Below are 20,547 nucleotides of genomic sequence, written 5' to 3' on the forward strand. Positions count from 1 at the left end.
ACACGGCCATACACATTTTAGTCCACATTGGACAATCAAATTGCCGATACACATTCAATGAAACTGGGTGATGGACGAAAGACCTTTCTCTGAACATTCTTTCATTAAAGCTATCATGTGATAATACCATTCAATGTCTGAATTGGTGTATCTAAGCCTATTATGTGGATACAGTCTCCAAGAAACACACAGTATTACATCCTCCATCATGTAAAGTTATTAAGCTTTGCATGTTCTCCGGTCCCTGGAGATGAGGCCACCTGGATAGCGAACAGTCTGCACCTGATAAACTCCTCTCTACAGCATTTAGCACGCCCAGCACCACTATTTGTGATCACACCCCGTCACATGACTGAAGGGCGGGATATCCTATCTGTCAGCTTTACCGTGACTATACGTTCGTTTCATATCCTTAAATACCAGCTTAGCAGGAGGGGGTGGGGGTATACTGTCACACCACTCTATCTGCAAAATCCAAAAACCTTCTATAACAATTAGCCAAATGCCAACAGCTAGACCCCTCCATATACACACACACACACACACGCCTGTTCTGGGTGGGCATGCAAGTTTTCAATAGGTTGAGGGGAGTAAGTCACTACCAGACATCTCCCATGATAACCAAGGATCGGGCATGTTGAAATCCAGCAGCCTGATACTTCTCGCCATCGGTGGAGAGTCACGACACCTCCATAAACCATAGATAGTCACCTGGATCTACCTAAATTGTCAGGTTTGGCCGGCATTCATCTAATATCTATGGGCTATAACTAGGTGCTATGGGCAGCTACCTACCCGGGGGGATTCATATCAGCAAGACCCATCCAAGACCAGCATGGAAATACCCACAGGACCCTACTAGACCCAAAACACCTGTGGGAGGCTCACACTCCTTTTTTTCCCTCCCCTTTGAAATTCCTGGAGCAGACAAAGCCGCAGGAAAAAACAAAAACAAAAGTGCATTATAGCCCCGCAGGGAGTCAATAGAGCCACCAATTCTCCATTGTTTTACACGTGGCTTGAAGCTAAAGGGGTCAACAGGATAGGGGAGGAGTCTCATAGGTGGGGGTCCCATGTTTGAATGGAGTGGTGGTCTAGCATACAAGTGACCTTCTATGGCCAGCTACAGTGGGATATGATGCTGTATACACAGTCATGTGAGGGGGAGGAGACAAAGTATATACCCCCTAACAAAATGGGTCACCCTATATACTGGCACTGACGTATACATGAGTCATATCTGCGGCATATTTCATGTATCAGCAGTATACAGTTCATAGGTCCTTCTGCGGTCCCCGACAACAGCAACAGCGATTTATCCATAGCAACCAATCAGGTTTCAGGTTTCATTCTCCAGAGGGCTTTTGAAAAATGAGCTGGAATCTGATTGGTTGCTATTGACAACAGCTCCACTGGGGCTTGTGCTGATACAAAAGCACATACGTGTCCTCCCGTGGCCGCTCCTATAGAATCATACACTTATCCCTTTAAGATTAAACTATATGTCACTAAAGCAATGCAGGCTGTATATTCTTGTCACTAGTTGGCGAACTTCAGCTACATGTAACTATCACACTAGTGTAGCACCACAAGTGCCAGGACAACCTAGCATGGCTTGCTAGCACAAGCTCACATCCATGTATGACTGTCTATATCAGATACAGGTTCATCTGAAAACAGATATATATATATATATATATATATATTTAAAAAAAAATAACCCTAAAACAGCAGCACTCCTTACCTTGCAGCGGCAGACAAGTTCCTCTCTGCTCTGCTGTCCTTTGCCCTGACTTCACACAATACCTTACCCCTCACCCCTCCAGTCTCAAATTACTCAGCTTATCAGGGTTGAGACACTACCACTTCCTCCAACCTCCCACACACACAAAGGACAAGCTCTTTACATTCCTAACAAAATGCAAAAAAATACAAATAAAAAATCATTAAAAAAATGAGGCTGACCCAAAAAGTTCATCAAGCGCTCACCCGGTTGCGCAGGGCGGTCTCTACAGTTCGGCCGGCGGTGGAGTTGGAGGCTCATAGCTTCTGACTAATGAGCTGTGATGAGTGCCTATGCCATGGTCATACTACAGGAAGCTCACATCCAGATTACCACATTACGTGCAGCGAATTACGTAATGTTTTTGAAGAACTGCGGATGCCACGGACTAGACATATGGATGCGGACAGCACGTGGTGATTGTGAGGTTTTTTTTAAAGTCGCAAGGGGAGATTGATCTAAACTGGTGTAAAGGAAAACTGGCTTAGTTGCCCATAGCAACAAGATTCCAACTTTCATTTGTCTGAGCTCACTTGGAAAATGAAAGGTGGAATCTGGTTGCTATGAGCAACTAGGCCAGTTTTCCTTTACACCAGTTTTGATAAATCCCCCCCCCCCCAATGCCTGGTCCTCTCCTATAGGTTATATTTACCCTGCTCCCTGCACGGCCGCCGCTGCATCTCCTCCCACCCCCGGGGGCTGTAGTAGTTTTTTGTTTGCCAGACACAAGGACTGCCATTGATGCGCATAGTTTATGACGAGGAGCACGCCCAATCATAAATTCTTACGGCAGCACAAGGGGAAAACTAAGACTGGCGCACAAAAAGCCCAACGAGGCACATTTATCAAGCTCGCCTGTTTTTAGGCTTAAAATTAGACCAGCATAGTTCCATCTGCTGTCCTTCTTTTAGGCTACATGCACACAAACGCTGTTTGTTTCCGTGTCCGTTCCATTTTTTTTGCGGATAGAAATTCATTTCAATGGGTCCGCAAAAAATGCGGACAGTACACCGTGTGCTGTCCGTTCCGTAGCCCCGCACAAAAAATAGAACATGTCCTATTCTTGTCCGTTTTAGGCATTGTTACAATGGATCCGCCAAAAAAAAAAACGGATGGCATATGGATGTCATGCATTTTTTTTTTGCGGACTGCAAAACACATACGGTCGTGTGCATGTAGCCTTACCTAGTATTTATTAAAAGTCACACAGCAGTTGATGAATTAGACTAAGTGTATTTGGTAAAAAAAAAACAGTATCCCCCCCCCCCCCATAACTACTAAAAATAAAGCTGCAAAAATCGTGAAAAACACCAGCACTAGGCCTCATTCAGATCACCATAATGCAGGGGCGGTATTATAGCAATTAATTTTTTTGTGCAAAAAAATAAAAATAAAAATAAAAGGGGATTGAATTCTAAAGAAAAGAAGTGAAGTGCTTGTTTTCGTTTCTTTCCCCTTTTCCTCTTTGATTATTTCAGCTTTAAATGCAAAAACAATCAAGAAAACGTCAGACGGAAGCCCAGGATTCAGGATTTCTGTGGTACGGACCTGAACACATAGAGGGCTAGCTAAAAGGCGAGAATGAAAGAGTGAAGCTATGCAGTGGAGCCTCCCCTCCCCCACCACCATATCTGGCCTTGGAGAGCTCTAAAGAGCAGCGCTTTCCTGCCGGGCTGTACTGGGGCACATTTACTAAGACCGGCTTTTTACGGTGCTCTTAGTTTCCCCCTGCTCTGCCCCAAGATTTGTCTAATTTATGACTTGTAATAAATTAGGCGCATCTGTGGCAGTCCTTGCGCCTGGCGTAAATGTTAGGAATGTTAGGAAATTTACCCACACTCCGCCTCAACCCAACTGGCGGACATGGCGTAAAACCAACTAACGATTAAAAAAGTCGACTTCCGACTATTTTACTCCTAAAGTCCCTTAGTAAATCGGCCCCACTGTTTTGGGCTTTTGCCATCTGCATATGTTTAGGATCTGTAATGTGGAGCAGCAGTCACAGGGTCACATTTAATAAGACTGGCTTTTTACGCCAGTCTTAGTTTTCTCCTTGTGCTGCCGTAGAATTCGTCTTAGGCCTCATGCACACGACCGTTCCGTTTTTTGCGGTCCGCAAACCACGGATCCGCAAAAAAACGGAAGCCGCCCGTGTGCCTTCCGCAATTTGCGGAACGGACCGGGCGGCCCATTGTAGAAATGCCTATACTTGTCCGCAAAACGGACAAGAATAGGACATGCTATATTTTTTTTGCGGGGCCACGGAACGGAGCAAAGGATGCGGACAGCAAACGGCACTCGCAGCTGGTGAAAAAAACTTTTCCGGACCCTGGCTGGTGGACTTTTTCACCAACATTTAGGCTAAAGCGGCAGTGGTTTCTGCATAGGAATCCAAATGGAAAAACCGTATGAAATCTGCAACGTTTGCAGGTGGCCTTAGGCTTGTTTTCATGAGTAAATGTTAGTAAATTTGTCCCAGTACGACCCCAACATGTCCCCGCTCCACTGAACTGCCGATCGCAGTGTGAAAGTGGCCATGCAATTTAATATTGACACATGGTCGCTTAAAAAAAAGGGACTTACAACTAATTTTATTTACTAAAATAGTCGCAAGTCCTTTAGTAAATGACCCCCACAGTGTGGCAGAAATCTGGTTTTACCACAAATCACTGTGGTTTTCACACTGATTATTAAAGGGATATTCCCACCTGATGGCATATAGCTTTGTTACGCCATCACTTCATAGCCCTTCCTCCACCGATCCTGAGAGTAAGATCCAGGGGTGTAGCTATAGGGGAAGCGGCCCCCTCAACTGTATTACACAATTAAATTGTATACAGTGACAGTATAGAAAACGGATGGAACAGCTGCCGGGCCTGGTCTGAGAGAGCGATCTTTACTAGCCACAGGAATAGGGGCTGCATGAAAGAAAGGGGTTGCGAAAAAATTACTGGGGGAGGGGGGCCCCATTTTAAAAAATTTCTGTGGGGCCCAGTAATTTCTAGCTACGCCACTGATAAGGGGGCTCATGCACCCAAACTGATTTTTGGTCCACATCTTGACCCATTCACTTGTTACCGCAATGCCCGCCGCCCCCATTGACTATAATGAGATCCGGCCGCTACCCGACATAAATTCCGGGATTCAGCCGCACTAATACCATTGCGTGCAGAAGAGGACACAGCCACGTCATGTCGATAGCTCTACTACAATGTTCAGCCACCATGAACACCCCCTTAGGCCATTTTCAAACAAGTGTTTAGTCCGGGAGACATCCTCCATGTAATGTCCACATTTCCCAGACCGAACACTGCTCCTCTGACCCGAACTCACTGCATCATAGGGATTTATGATGCTGTGAGTTCCTACCTGACCACTGGTCTACTGTACTTTACCATGGATCCTGACAGACCAACATGCTACCCACCAGGAGGATGGTTCACCACGGCAAACACTCTTCTGGCACTTTTTTGCTGAACGGAAATACAGAAACGGAATGCACACAGAGCACCTTCCGTTGTTTTTGAGGACCCATTGAAGTGAATGGTTCCGCATACGGTTCTGGCACTTTACATAGGTGGCACTCTGTTGGCGCTTTTGCTGTCTATAATGGTAAGGTCTGTACTTGTGGAAGGGATTTTCATTAGAAAAAAAACATTTCAGCAAAGTGCACAGCATCTCAAGTCTCCATGGAATTGATTCTTTAAAATAGGCAAGACAACTATCTTTTTAGATTTGCAGGCCACTTTGTTCTGGTTTCTTAAAAGAGTTATCCAAGACTTTAGGACTGAGACCTATCCTCAGGATAGGTCATCGGTATCTGATCGGTGGGGGTATGACCGCCGCCGATCAGCTGCTTGAGAAGGCATCGACACTCCTGTGATCACCACGGTCTTCTTCGTGCTCACCAAGCACAGCGCCGTACATTGTATAGTGGCTGTGCTTGGTATCGCGCTCAGCCCCATTGACTTCTATAGAACTGAACTGCTCCTAGGTCACGTGAGGACGTGGCGCTACTGTAAACGCCGCTGCCTTCTCGAACAGCTGATCGCTGGGGGCCCAGGGTGTCAGACCAAACCAATCACCTATCGAGAGGCTAGTTCATCAATTCTAAAGTCCCTTTAAGGATTTACAGGCTTTTTATGACGTTGCAATGCCTCCATGGTCAGCAGGGTGACGCCCTTTAAGACCAAACAATCAAAACAACTTATTGTGAAATGTCAGTTCAGCAAATGTCCTCGATGAACTCTACAGAAGTTATGTGTGTATGAAGGTAATAGGTCAGGAGGACATGACTCACATTACATTTGTTTGCTTACACTGTATGGGTTAGATAAGGAGATGGGGGGGGGGGGGGTAGACGTGACTTGTGACTGCTTCATATCAACCACCAGGTCTAAAGAACCGCCAAATCATAGTAATCATTTTTTCATAGAGTTAAATTCATTTTTCATAAGTAATATTTAAAGTGTCACGTATGTGTTGTTGAGTCTTTTACTGCTGGGAAATGCCAGCTAGATACCACTTAACATTGCACTAATGGCGCATTCACACGAGCACGCAAAACACGGATACCGGCTGTGTGCATTCCGCATTTTGCGGAAAGTAAAATATTCTGTGTGCGCGGCCTAATTATTGTGAGGAAATAATGCAGACAGCCTGGGATGGCGTGTCACCCCTATGGGGAAGTCGTATACCTTGTGCCGGATGTGAGAGACAGTGGGACAATCTTGTGTTATTGCTGTTGGAGATTATGCCACTAGTTGCACAATAACTTTTTTTTTTACTCATGTGACTTAATATTTCAAGTTCTTAGGGCTCATGCACATGACCGTTGTTGTTTTGCGGTCCGTGTTTCATGGATCTGTTGTTTCCGTATCGGAGGTTATTTTTTCTCTGATTTAAGTCCTCTTCCATTCCGTTGTTCCACAAAACATATCCATATGGTTTCCGTATGTGATCCGTGTTTTGCAGATCGGAAACGGAAATAGTAACTTGGGCAATATGGGCTGGGCATTGGGCATAGCATTTTTACAGTATGAATCCGCAAAATACGGATGACATACGGATGTGTTCCGTGTGCGTTCCGTATTTTTTGCGAACCCATTGACCTGAATGGGGCCTTGGACCGTGATTTGCGGACAATAATGGGACATGCACTACTTTTTTGCGGAACGGAAATACAGAAACGGAATGCACACGGAGCACCTTCCGTTGTTTTTGCGGACCCATTGAAGTGAATGGTTCCACATACGGTTCACAAAAAAAAGGAACGGAAGCGGAAAGAAAATACGTTCATGTGCAGGAGCCCTTAAGCTGTAGTGAGAACCCATGGCTGAGACACCATAAATAAAAGTGCAGGAGCCAAAGGAGTGCCTGAGTGTGAGCTGGAAGAAGCTGCAACTAGTGGTGGAAGTGACACTAGTGGGGACAGTGCCTGTTTTTGACCTAAGCCCCCCTGTCCCTCTTTGCTCCTTAGATATCCCTCTTTTTGATCTGAAGTATAGATTTGCATTATTACATCCACAATATTGACTCAAAAAGTGTTTGTCTGGTTCCTCTTTGTATATTCAAGCCCGTCTTGAAAATTATTTCTAGGGATGAGCGAATCGACTTCGGATGATTCGTATAAAACTTTGAATACTAGACGAAGCAGGAGCTCCATACAGTATTAGTATGTATTGGCTCAGATAAGCTGAAGTTATTACTTCGCAAGAGACTTCGGGTAATAACTTAAAAAATTAATTTCTACTGTTAAAAACATTTTCCCGAACTTGGGTTTGGTTCCTAGTGGTACCTTGAAACGAAACCCGAATTCGGTACCAAGGTTTTTACAGTAATAATTAATTCCCGAAGTTATTACACAAAGTCTTGCACGACTTCGTGAAGTAATAACTTCGGCTCATCGGAGCCAATACATTCTGATACTGTACAGAGCGGGAACTCTGTAGAGTATTACAACAAAGTTTTTTGCGAATCGACTTCGGATGTAACATCCCAAGTTGATTCATGCAGTCCCTGATCGTACCACGTAAGAGGTCTGTATTATGGGGAACTGAAATATGCAAAAACAGATATAATTATCCAAAAACAACTGAATGTCACATAATAGGAAAAAATAAGAACAAGAGGTGACACCATTTTCAATAAGAACAGTCACACTCTGCATTATTTCATGGTGATCAGTGTCAGTCCAGAATACAGTGCACCAAGGAAAAGATTAGGGATACCTAAATGTGATATCTGCTGCACCTAGACGTTTTCTACATGATTGAGTTATTGACAGCTGCAGTCCATAGTTGCTTGCAACTTAAAGGGAACCTGTCCCCAGGAAATACGTTGGTAAGTCAGGCATTATACCTTGTAAGGCTACCTAAGGCTAGTTTCTCACTAGCGGCAGGGGAGTCCGGCAGGCTGTTCTGGCGGGTGAATAGCCTGTCGGATCCGTCCTGCCGCTAGTTCACGTGTGCCTGCGGACTGCTGCTCCGTCCCCATTGACTATAATCGGGCGGGGCGGAGTTCCGGCGGCAGCGCACGGCGAGAGGCAGCCGGACTAACCCTAAGGCTACATTCACACGTCAGTATTTTTCTATAATCCGAATTTCGGTCCGTTTTTTGCGGATCCGTTGTTCCTGAAAATGTTTCCGTATGTCATCCGTATGTCATCCGTTTTTTGCGGATCTGCAAAAAACTGAAACATGTATACATTTCAATAATCAAATAAAGTTGTTTGGATTTCTTTGAAAAAAAATTAAAAAAAATAAAATAAAAAAATTTGCTATGTGTTTCCAGGAACGGATTCCGCAAAAAACGGAAGACATACGGAATGACATCCGAATGTCTTCCGTTTTTTGCGGGAACCATTGACTTTGCATTGTACCAGGATCCGATTTTTCAGGAACACAATAGGACATGTTTTATATTTAAACGGACATGCGGAACGGAACAACGGAAACGGACAGCACACATTGTGCTGTCCGATTTTTTCCAGGACCCATTGAAAATGAATGGGTCCTGATCTGGTCCTGATCTGTTCCGCAAAAAACGGAACAGATCAGGAAAGAAAAAACGGACGTGTGAATGGACCCTAACCCTAAGTTCACACCTGAGCGTTTTACAGCGCGTTCAAACGCGCTGTAAAACGCTCAACACGTGAAAACCAATGCTTCCCTATGGCCCTGGTTCACACTTGAGCGTTTTACAGCGCGTTTGAACGCGCTGTAAATCGCCCGACGCATAAACAAGTTCTTGAGCTTTTTTTGGGCGTTTGTCGCGCGTTTTGGCCCATAGACTCATTGGACAACACTGCAGTCAATCACACAAACGCACGTTAAACGCGCGTTTACTATTGCAAAAAACGCGCATAAAACCGCGCGACAAATACGCGCGACAAATACGCGCGTAAAACGCGTGTCTCAGAAACGCTCAGGTGTGAACCCAGGGTAAGTTCACACCTGAGCGTTTTACAGCGCGTTCAAACGCGCTGTAAAACGCTCAACACATGAAAACCAATGCTTCCCTATGGGAATGGTTCTCACCTGGGCGTTTTACAGCGCTTACGATCGCGCTGTAAAACGCCCGACGCATAATCAAGTTCTTGAGCTTCTTTGGGGCGTTTTGACGCGCGTTTGTGGCCATAGGACACTGCAGTCAATCACACAAACGCGCGTCAAACGCGCGTTTACTATTATAAAAACGCGCGTAAAACGCGGGTTTGAGAAACGCTCAGGTGTGAAAGCAGGGTAAAAGTACTGCATGTCGTAGTTTTAGTCCGGCTGCCTCTCGCCGTGCACAACTCCACCCCCGCCCCCATTATAGTCAATAGGGACGGAGTGGCAGTCCGGGGGCACACGTGAACTAGCGGCAGGACGGATCCGACAGGCTATTTACCCGCCGGACTCCCCTGCCACTAATTTGAAAGTACCCTAATTAAGCTGAATGTAATGATACCTTTAACAGTTGCTTCCTTCTTCCTTCCTTATGCAAATGAGCCACTAAGTGCACTGAAGGCGGGCCCAAGATTCTCTGTGCACCCTGGCTACTCGTGCTTCCTCTGCAAGCATCTCCCTTACCCTATTGATTGACAGGGCCAGATGAGCTGACTATGCAGGAACCTGGTCATGTCAATCAAGAGGGAGAGGGGCTGGCAGAGGAAGCAGGAGGTTGAAGTTTTTTTCCAAAATAGCACAGGCTTTTATTAAAGTATAATCTTTAGGCGCATATGTATGACCTGTATTAGCTTTGGTGCCATTTTGGGGGCTGTCTGCCACCTTGATTCTTTCTTCCTGTCTGATGTGGTTTATCTAATGCAGCCTTCCCAGAATTTCCCATCTTGCCTCTGTCTTTGGAGACAAATAATGTCTAATAGGTTTTAAAATGAAGAAACAGACCCTAGTGGCAAGTGATTATCTCCAAAGGCCGACCCAAATGGGTTTTTCACCTAGACCTTTAGGACCCACTATGGCATCACAGGCTGGGTCCACCGGAGGATCCTTTGATATACTGGTGGGCCAGTCCAACCCTGAGTGTGTTTCCTATGTGATGTAGCTTCAGTCTACCTCCCCTGCCTTCTACTTGTGATAGGTTGCACCCTGTTAGCTTATACAATCAGGAGTCAGGGGGAATCATGGGGAAATTATACACTGCCTGTCCCCAAAAAAGGTCGCCACCTGGATTTAACTAAGCAAATAGTTATGAGCCTCCTATTGGATAATTACTGCATGGGCGATTATCTTTCAGCTAGCAACAAATTGTGTAACCCCAACTGGTGCAATGAGTTGCTTCTCATTTCTTAAACAACCATGTTGAAGACACATCTCGTGGTCGTAGAAAAGATGTTAGTCTGTTTGAGAAGGGTCAAATCATTGGCATGCATCAAGCAGAGAAAAGGAGATTGCAGAAACTACTAAAATTGGGTTAAGAACTGTCCAACGCAATATTAAAAACTGGAAGGATAGTGGGGGACCCATCGTATTCGAGGAAGAAGTGTGACAGGAAAAAAAATCGGTGATCACTTAAACATTTGGTGAAATCAAATTGAAGGAAAACAACAGTAGAACTCAGGGCTATGTTTAATAGTGAAAGTAAGAGCATTTCCACACGCACAATATGAAGGGAACTCAAGGGATTGGGACTGAACAGCTGTGTAGCTGTAAGAAAACCACTAATCAGTGAGGCAAACCAGAAAAAAGGCTTCAATTTGCTAAGGAGCATAAAGATTAGACTCTGGAGTAGTATAAGAAGGTCATGTGGTCTGACACGTTCAGGTTTACCCTGTTCCAGAGTGATGGGCGCATCAGGGTAAGAAGAGGCAGATGAAGTGATGCATCCATCATGCCTAGTGCCTACTGTACAAGCCTGCGGGGGCAGTGCTATGATCTGGGGTTGCTGCAGTTGGTCAGGTCTAGATTCAGCAACAGTATGTGCTCCAAGAATGAGGTCAGCTGACTACCTGAACATACTGAATGACCAGGTTATTCATCAATGGATTTGTTCTTCCCTGATGGCACGGGCATATTCTAAGATGACAATGCCAGGATTCATGAGGCTCAAATTGTGAAAGAGTGGTTCAGGGAGCATGAGACATCATTTTCACAAAGTGGATTGGCCACCACAGTGTCCAGACCTTAACCCTATTGAGAATCTTTGGGATGTGCTGGAGAAGGCTTTGCGCAGCAGTCAGACTCTACCATCATCAATGCAAGATCTTGGTGAAAAATGAATGCAACACTGGATGGAAATAAATCTTGTGACATTGCAGAAGCTTATCGAAACCATGCCAAAGAGAATGCGTGCCGTAATCAAAGCTAAAGGCGGTCCAACAAAATATTTTTGGTGGCGACTTTTTGGGGGGATGGGCAGTGTACCTTCAAAATGTATAAATGCAGCTGTGCTGGAATCAAACAAATTACACTATCATATTGTTTTGAGCTAGCATTCTACATACAGGCTCGGACTGGCCCACAGGGGTACAGGGGAATCCCCTAGTGGGCCCCTAGTCTCCCACCCGCTGCACAAGTGGCACATAACACAGTAGACCTACTGTACTACATACATATATTCAATGTACAGCACCTTAACCAGCCTATGTTCATATAAAAAACTTGTTAAATTCATTATTATATTTGGATGTATTTGTATGGTGGGCCCCCAAAATAAGTTTTACTGGTGGGCCCTAGGTACCCCAGTCCGACACTGTGTATGTGTGTATATATATATATATATATATATATATATAAAAAATGATGGAGTGCTTCTTAAGTAACTACGGTATATATTGTATTTTTCGCTCCATAATTTCCCCCCCAGGGCGTCTTATGGAGTGAATACTCCGGAGTCCTACTAGTATACAGTAGGACCGGGGAGTGGTGAATACAGTGCTCCTGGTGTTGGTTGTGCTCACCACTCCCTGATCTTCTGCGGGAACCTCGCTGCACTGTCCTGACTGCATACAGTGTCAGGACATAATGCACGCACTTGACCTGAGGCTGTGCAACGTCAGGTCACAGTGCAGCAAAACGCCTGGAGAAGACCAGGGGGCAGTAAGTGCAGGAAGAGCCACTGGATCTAGGGAGTGGCAGTGCTGTCTGGAGCAGAAGAGGTAAGTTATTTTATTTATTTTATGTCTGATGAGGGTCTGATATGAAATCTTATGAGGAATGGGGTCTGATCTGGGGTCTAATTAGGAAAGCAGGGTCTGAGCTGAGTTTTTTTGTTCTTATTTTATTCCTCTAAATCCTAGGTGCGTCTTATGGAGCAGAAAATACAGTAGATATTGTGAGGATCAGCATCAGGAGAGGTAGGCACAGTGGGCTTTACAACAGTAACACAGTGGAAAAAAGCCCAATCATGGCTTGCCTGTATTTTTATTTTTAATGCCCAGAGGCAACCAACACACAGCCTTTTACATTTTAGGCAATAACAAACAGAAAACAAAACCTGCTCGTCTGAACACTAACTCAGGATGTACAGTCCTGTACTATACCAGGTGCCTTCCTACCAGGCACTGGAGTTTTACTGACAGCATGCAATGTCCAAGGTTTCGCTGTCAAACCAATGCATGTGTGCTCCATGTGCACTCTTTCTTGTGCACATACAGCAAGTGCAGACCAGTCCTAATGGCAGATATGGACTATTGGAAGCCCACCCTACTTTTCCCAAAACCCTTTTCTCTGGTTTTCTTTTTTTTTATAGTTGATTTATTAAATGAAGGACTTGTTTCATATTTAATTTAATAAAAATGTAGGAAAGTTTGAAAATTTTAATCATACAGATATATAATATGTTCTATTAAGCTAAGCCCCCTATTTATAAAAAAATAACAATAATAATAAAATCGGGATAATTAGATCAGATTTCAAGTCATCGATGAAGGAGGATTTTACGGAGGCTAGTTTCACACTAGTGCTTTTGGGTCCGGCAGTCTCCTACACCTGGGAACAGCCTAACGGATCTCTAAATTCTGGCAGTGCTGGAAGCTACCGCATCGCCATCCGTCCCCATTCACTATAATGGGGACCGGCGAAGTTCCGGCTGCAACCCGGGAAATATGGAGCAGTGGTTTTGTTACGGATGATATTGCAGATATCTGGAAGTTATGGATAAACATCCGACTGGCTTGATCCCAAACTAAGGAGCATAAAGGTGACCCCTGTAAAACCCTAAGAGCTCACCCTGACTGCTAAGCACATACAAGGGTCTCAGAGGTAGACTATTGCATGCCCTTGTACCTAGACTGTGTGACACCTGAAAACTCTATAAGAGTGAGGGGACACAACCACCGGCTCCCTGCACTTAATACGGAGGGAGTCAGGGTCACCTAGAATCAAGCCAGCAAAGAAACACAATACAAGAAAGGACTTATCTGAACAAGCAGTAACAGAAGTCTCCAGCAGTGATCACTTCAATCTAGGAAGTAGTATAAACCGCAAAGTGAGGCAGTATGGGAGGGAATATAAAGGGAGGCAATTAGTGTGAATAGGTGACAGCTGGGAGAAGGAAAGGAGATGACAAAGTGAAACCAAAACAAAGAACATCATGCAAGAGGTACAGAAGAACGTCTGCCAGACCTTCTCAGAGAGCTGGCGGGACAGGTTTTTATCCAATCAATTCTAAGCATGTTTGCTGGTTTGTGGCTGGATCGCCGCTGGTCCCCATTATAGTCAATAGGAACAGCTTGCCGGAGATGCAAGGTGAGATTTGGCATCTAGCCTGGATACAAGATGAGATACAACCTCTAGCCTGGATACAAGATGAGATACAGCCTCTAGCCTGGATACAAGATGGGATATGACCTCTAGCCTGGATACAAGATGACAGGGCCGTAGCTATAGGGCAAGTGACTGCTTTGGGGCCCAAACTCTGAAGGGCCCACCCAGAAGGAGGACTGAAAGATATTTTTGTCAGGGCCCCCTCAACAATACTATAAAATTACATTATATACAGAGACACTGTAGGAAACCGAAGGAGCAGCTGCCGGGCCTCGTCTGAGAGAGTGATCTTGACTAGCCACAGAAGTGGGGTTTGCACGAAGAAGTTACTAGGGCGTCCCCGTTCATAAATTTGCTGTGAGGCCTGGTTATTTCTAGTTACGCCACTGCAAGATGAGATACGTCCTCTAGCATGGATATAAGATGAGATACGACCTCTAGCCTGAATACAAGAGGAGATACGTTCTCTTGTTTGGATCCAAGATGAGATAGGGCTTCTAGCCTGGATACAAGATGTGATACGTCCTCTAGCCTGGAAATAAGATGAGATACGGCATTTAGCCTGCATACTAGATGAAATACGGCCTCTACCCTGGATACAAGATGAAATACAGTCTCTTGCCCGGATACAAGATGAGCTATGGCCTGGAAACAAGATGAGATATGGCCTCTAGCATGGATACACAATGAGATATGGCCCGTTGCCTGAATACAAGATGAGATACAGCCTCTAGCCTGGATACAAGATGAGATATGGCCTCTAGCCTGGATACAAGATGAGACACAGTTGGGCATGGAGGCATACAGGTTCAGTTTAGTATCTTGCAGCACATTTACCCACAGATGTTACAGCTGGGCCTGTAGATCCTGGACACTCGTAGGTTGCTGAAGCTGGCATCCCAGCTGGTCCCATAAATGCTTGATTGGTGATAAATCTGGTGACTTGGCAGGAGACATTCCTGGGAAACCCTTGGTGTGTGTGGGAAAGCATTATCCTGCTGAAAAATACCAATTGGAAGCTCAGCCATGAGAGGAGCATATGGGTCCACAGGATGTTCTGCAGTAGCAGTCCAGGCTTCTTGTTCATGACACCGCTGCAAATGAAGGTGACGGCAGCTGGCTGTCAATAGCAGGACACAGAATGCTCCCCATGACACCAAATCTTCTTCTGCTAAGTTCCTGGAAACAGTCTGGGCAGAGACTGCAGTGAGTAATGAAGGTGCCACCTGTATCTGGATGGTGGACAACAAAACTGTGGGAGCTACTCGTGCTTATCAGTGGATCAAACCATCCTCTCTGTTGGTGTTCTGTCTGGGCGGTCCAGAACCTGTTCGCTGTGTGTGTGTGCCCTCATGTAACCACTGCTCCTAACAGTCTAATGATGCACCCCCTCTCTAGCAGTCAACAAGGTCTCACAAAGAGATACACTCACCAAAAGTAGCCACTGAGAGCCTTTTTATAGGGCTGTGGGGGAAGCACCTTTACGCCCTCTTGTGGCAAGACCCAGTGTCTACTCAGACCACAGTTGCAATCATTAAAATATCCTGACGAGACATAACTGCTTGCTGAGTTTCGCAGCAATCTGAAATTTCTATCTGGATGCAGTATTTATTTTGTCAATTTGTGTATATTGGGGCAGATATACTAAATGTATTAATGTGCAAGAGACCTAGTAATTTTCAGATATAACTTACTCCAATTCCTGGCGTAAATCATAGGAAACCTTTTGGGTTCTGGGAGGTTGGACCAATCCTGATAAGCCCCTCCCATTTTCTAAAAAAAAATTGCCAGGAGTGTAAAAAGTTGCAAATTATTGTACGAATATAACATGCCTCAAAACTTGACATTTTTTTTGCACTTTTGTGGAGTAAAAGCTTTAATAAATGTGCCCTGTTATGTTTCTGCATACATTTTGCTTGCTATGCCTCCGTATCATGATTGCATAGTGCATTGTATATTTACAATCTGGAAAAAAAATTTGTTCAGAAAATATATTCTAATAAATATATTTTATATTCTATAAAGTAGCTTCTTTACATGATGCTGATGGAAAGCCTGATGCAACCATTTTACTACAGTAAATCTGTTACTAATCATTATACACCAGCCATTTATGTTGGAGTCAAAGCCTGAGGGCGGAGAAACAGGAATCAGTATCTGACTTCTTGACTCCAAAACCCTGGTTATGTGTGGACTCTCTTTTCTCTGCTGACATAATCCTTTCCCTTGTCTAACTGTATTGGTTGTGTGCGTGCAAGAAAGGCTACCGCTGATGAGTTATTTTTAAGGGCTAGGAGGTGTCAGCTTTTTTAGAAGAAGTTTGACCTGTTTTAACCGGACTATTCCAAGATAAACAGCAAACAGATAAGAGTGAACTGAAGGCGGCGTGGTTTAATGACATCAATCGATGACTACATCACTTTGTTGAATACATTCAGGAGTGAAACATGAAGCTCCTGGGCCTACTACAAAGTCTACTGTCTGTCATTTGTAATGTGGTCTTCTCTTATGTAGCAGAGGGCCTTCGGGCCCATCTCAAGCACTAGGGCCTAGGTTCAACTGCTACCTCTACACCTCTGGTAGCTACGTCGGAAACTGTTCCAACAAAGCTAATTAGAAAACCTGCCGAACGCCACTCCTCCGGCCAAGGACCTGCGCTCCATTGCCCTTGACAAAAAGTGCCATAACCGCAGGAACCCAAAGCGTCCGTATAAAGCTCCAACGTTAGCAATGGGCGCCTCCATCCACACCGAACGGCCATTAAATTCCTGTAGAAAACAATCCCACATTTCCAAATCCGCCTGCACTTCAGCCGACAGTCTCAAAAAATTTAATGGGGACTCCACCCCTGCTGCTGCCATGGCCAACCGATGACAAAAAAACATGCCCCATTGGCAAAATGTCGTAGACAAAATTGAACTTACCTAACACTGACTGCACTCGCCGTAGCTGCACCTTCTTAACCTTGTGCAAAAAAGCCACCTCAGCACGCAAATCTGCTACCTTCTGCTCTGGCAATCTACATTGCAACACTGTCTATCACTATCCCCAAAAATGTAACCGACGTTGACGGCCCCTAGGTCTTCTCCAAGGCCAAAGGAACCCCGAAGTTGTCCGCCACCCGATCCATCATATGCAGCAAAACCGAACATACTCGAGACCCCGCTGGCCCCAGAAACAAGAAATCATCAAGGTAATGCAACACCGAATTCCAACCGGCCTCCTGTTTCACTACCCATTCAATAAAGGAGCTAAACTTCTGAAACAGCGAACACGAAATCGCACACCCCATTGGCAAACAACAATCTACATAAAACCAACCATCCCATTTAAAACCAAACAAATGGAAACTGAATGAATTGGCAATAAATTAAAAGCCGCTTCGATATCTGTTTTTGCCAACAGAGTTCCGTATCCAAAACTACACACCCACCTAACTGCCACATCACTTATATGATACAGAACATAAATCCCTATCAATGCCCTCATTAACTGAACTCCCTACCAGAAACGAAAGGTGATGAATGAGTCGAAATTTATTCTGCTCCTTCTTCGGCACTAGCCCCAACGGCGAAACCCTCAAACCCGGCAACGGACACTCCCTAGATGGGCCCAAAACAAGTCCCGCCTGTACTTCTTTAAAAATCTTCTACGAAACGACCCCCGGCCTCTGTAATGCAGAAATCAAATTGCGACCAACATCCCCAGAGCCTTCCGAGTTACAAGGAATCTTAAAACCGTCCCTAAAACCCACCAATAATAGCTCCGCTGCCACCCTATTTGGATACCTCCTTTAAAAATGGCTCCATCTCCAACCTTACCTTGGCCACCCCAGTTCTGTGAAGTCTCATGTCCCCTCCCTTTTCCCCGCTTAAAACAATGTGACAACCTGTGGGCGCCACCACAGCCTGAGCACTCATGTTTGTATCGGCAATCTGAAAGAAACTTACAGTACCCTTCATTGAATTGCCAACAACAGCCCTTCCTGCTCCCACTACCTGATTCTGTTGCCGAGGGATCCCCGGCCACCCCACAAAAGTAATGAGCCCCCCTCTTGGTGCCGCCATCAAACGCATTAACAAACTGATGTCTTTGTGGTCCCACCTAATATTAGGCCTAACCACCTTTCTTTGCCGAATCTGTTTATCATATCTAAGCCAGGCAACACCCCCATATACATGATAAGCCTCCCTGATGGCGTCCATATAACAAAATAAAGCCGAACAGTGCCCTGGCTCTTTTTCACCGACCACGCTTGCTAAAATAGCAAATGCCTGCAACCAATTTATAAACGTACACGGAATAAGCCTATACTGCAGCTTCTCCTCTTCCATCTTTTTACTCTCATCCGGCTTAACCCTATCCAGATGGAACTTCTCTAACAGAAGCAATGAAAATATCTCCATATATTCGTCCCTCCAAATCTTCTCCTTGACCTCCGGCTTCAAGTGCGCCCCTAAAGGGCCCTCAGAGCAAACATACACTTCTCCCCTTGCCACGTCAACAAGCCTGTCCTCTTCCCCGGCTGACCCTTTTCCCTCCACCACTAGCCGGCACCCCCTCGACCGATGAACTCTGTACCTCAACGGCGCCCGCCATGGACGCACTTACCAGACCCAGCGAGTTAACCCCCTCCCCAGCCTCCGCCGCCATATTAGGGGCCCAAACAGCCGCTGGGTACCCTGCTGCACTTGATCCTAAACGCAACAACAGCGTCAACATGCCCGTTAACAATTCCCGTGCCAAGCCCTCCTACCCACTAACGCCCCTCTGACCGCCAGAACTCCCTCCCCCCACAACAACCGCCTGACCTGATATCCTCTCACCTGGCTTTTCGTGGGATGTACTCCCAGCAGCCGTAGACCGCCGTAAAGATCCTCCTTGCAACATCCCAGCTGGTGTTCCTGTTGAAGGACAGACTTTGGTTGCATCCAAGCCATATGCTCTGTCCGCCACACTCCAAGACTACTTCCACCAACTGGACCGCTGGCGACCCACCTCTAGGCTCCCAAGGAGTGGGGTGACTCCGTGAAGCTGAAGTAGATGCCTGACCACCGCAAGATGGCCACTGACCTCCTGATCCGCTTTCATTTTCAGGTGTGTCCATCCCAAGGCCCTCCAACTCCCTGACACCACTGTCAGGAGCTGTCACACCACACCTTCCTGCATCAATTGTCGGTAACTGACCATTGGGCGTGACTTAACCTGCTCCCCCTGTGTTAATCTCACTGGCAAGCTGCTGACCTCCTGAACGAGGCCGCAGCGCAACATTATTTCTTCCTGGTAGATAGAGGTAAAAAAAGTGAACCTTATATAAAGCGGCGATGCTGCAGAAGACAAGACTAGGTAAAATAAAGTGGGTCTTATATTTGTATAAGTCTATGCGTTTCAGGGGCGGACTGCCCCCTTCATCAGGACAATAGGTCTGTACATTATGGGTTTGATTACTGTGCCTTTTATTGTGTTTTTTGGCGCAATAGTTCGGGATTCTGTGGGCGTCTGCGGGGGCGTGGGGAGGGCGGGGACGTGCACGCACGGTTTAGTTGCTGTTGCTATGACGCTCCTGGCCGGCATGTTGTTATCTGGGCAGGCCTTGCCGGCGTATCGCGGGCGGGCCTTGCTTACGTGCTGTGTGGGCAGGTTGGTGCTGTGACGCTCCCGGCCGGCTTGTTGTTATCTGGGCTGGATTTGCTGGCGTATCCTGGGCGGGCCTTGCTGACGTGCTGTGTGGGCGGGGTGGTAATCCTTGTGCTCCGATGTTTGTGGGCGGTTACGGCGCTCGCTCTGTTGATGTGTCTGTTCCAATGATGGGTGTGGCCTGGGCGGAGTTGACTTTAAGTGCTTCGGGTCTCGATCGCATACAATGATTGTTCGTGCTGTATTTGCGTCCTATCGTTTTTCCAGAGTAAATGGTGTCGCTCGAGTTCTGTTTCAGGGCTGGGGTGGATTGATGCACTAGACTCAGATAAAATTATTATATGCCATAACATATGTATGAATGTATATTGGGATTTTTTGGGGCTCATAAACGTGAGGGGTACAAACAGGTGTGTATATATATATATATATATAAAACGTCTGGGCTGGGCGTCCCACATTTGCATGAGGGCATAAACTAAAGATGAAAATAAAAATAAAGGAAAAAAAATATAAATAAATAAAAATAAATAATAAAAGTAAATATAATAAAATAAAATAGAATAATAAAAAAAAAATATATATATATATATATATACTCGTAGTAATAATAAAAGTGATGATAATAGATAGAGATAATCAGTGATAGGAGATGAAAATTAAGAAGCAGAAAGAAATAAATAGAATGAAGTGGAAGTATAGTGTGAGCGAATAATGGATGACATATATAGATTTAAAAGTTGTAAAGGAGATGCCATATATAGTGAAACATAGCATCTCCAGACACTGTATGACCACAGCAGAAAAAGACAAACATGCGATAAAAATCACACCTATCGACTATTACATACCTATGAATCCCTACAATAGGTTCACCAGTCTGCAGAGAAGGGAAGTCTTTTGGATATTCCAACTGGA

At 45.3% G+C, this 20,547-nt stretch overlaps 1 protein-coding gene across 4 annotated transcripts in view; it reads right to left on the reverse strand.

The window, feature by feature from the left end:
• The window catches only part of ACP5 (acid phosphatase 5, tartrate resistant), a 71,794-nt gene that overhangs the window by 10,344 nt on the left and 40,903 nt on the right, over positions 1-20,547 (reverse strand). The window contains exon 1 of one of the 4 annotated variants that reach the window (XM_044282931.1): positions 1,966-2,091. The exons of 1 other annotated variant lie outside the window; for it this stretch is intronic. The gene's annotated coding sequence lies outside the window, so the exon portion shown is untranslated. Of the gene's footprint in view, positions 1-1,744; positions 1,899-1,965; positions 2,092-20,547 lie in introns of those variants that run through there. 2 more of the 4 variants (XM_044282930.1, XM_044282929.1) reach the window with 2 other exon arrangements.

The sequence above is a fragment of the Bufo gargarizans genome, chromosome 2 (assembly GCF_014858855.1).
Source record: "Bufo gargarizans isolate SCDJY-AF-19 chromosome 2, ASM1485885v1, whole genome shotgun sequence".
Lineage (NCBI taxonomy): Eukaryota > Metazoa > Chordata > Amphibia > Anura > Bufonidae > Bufo > Bufo gargarizans.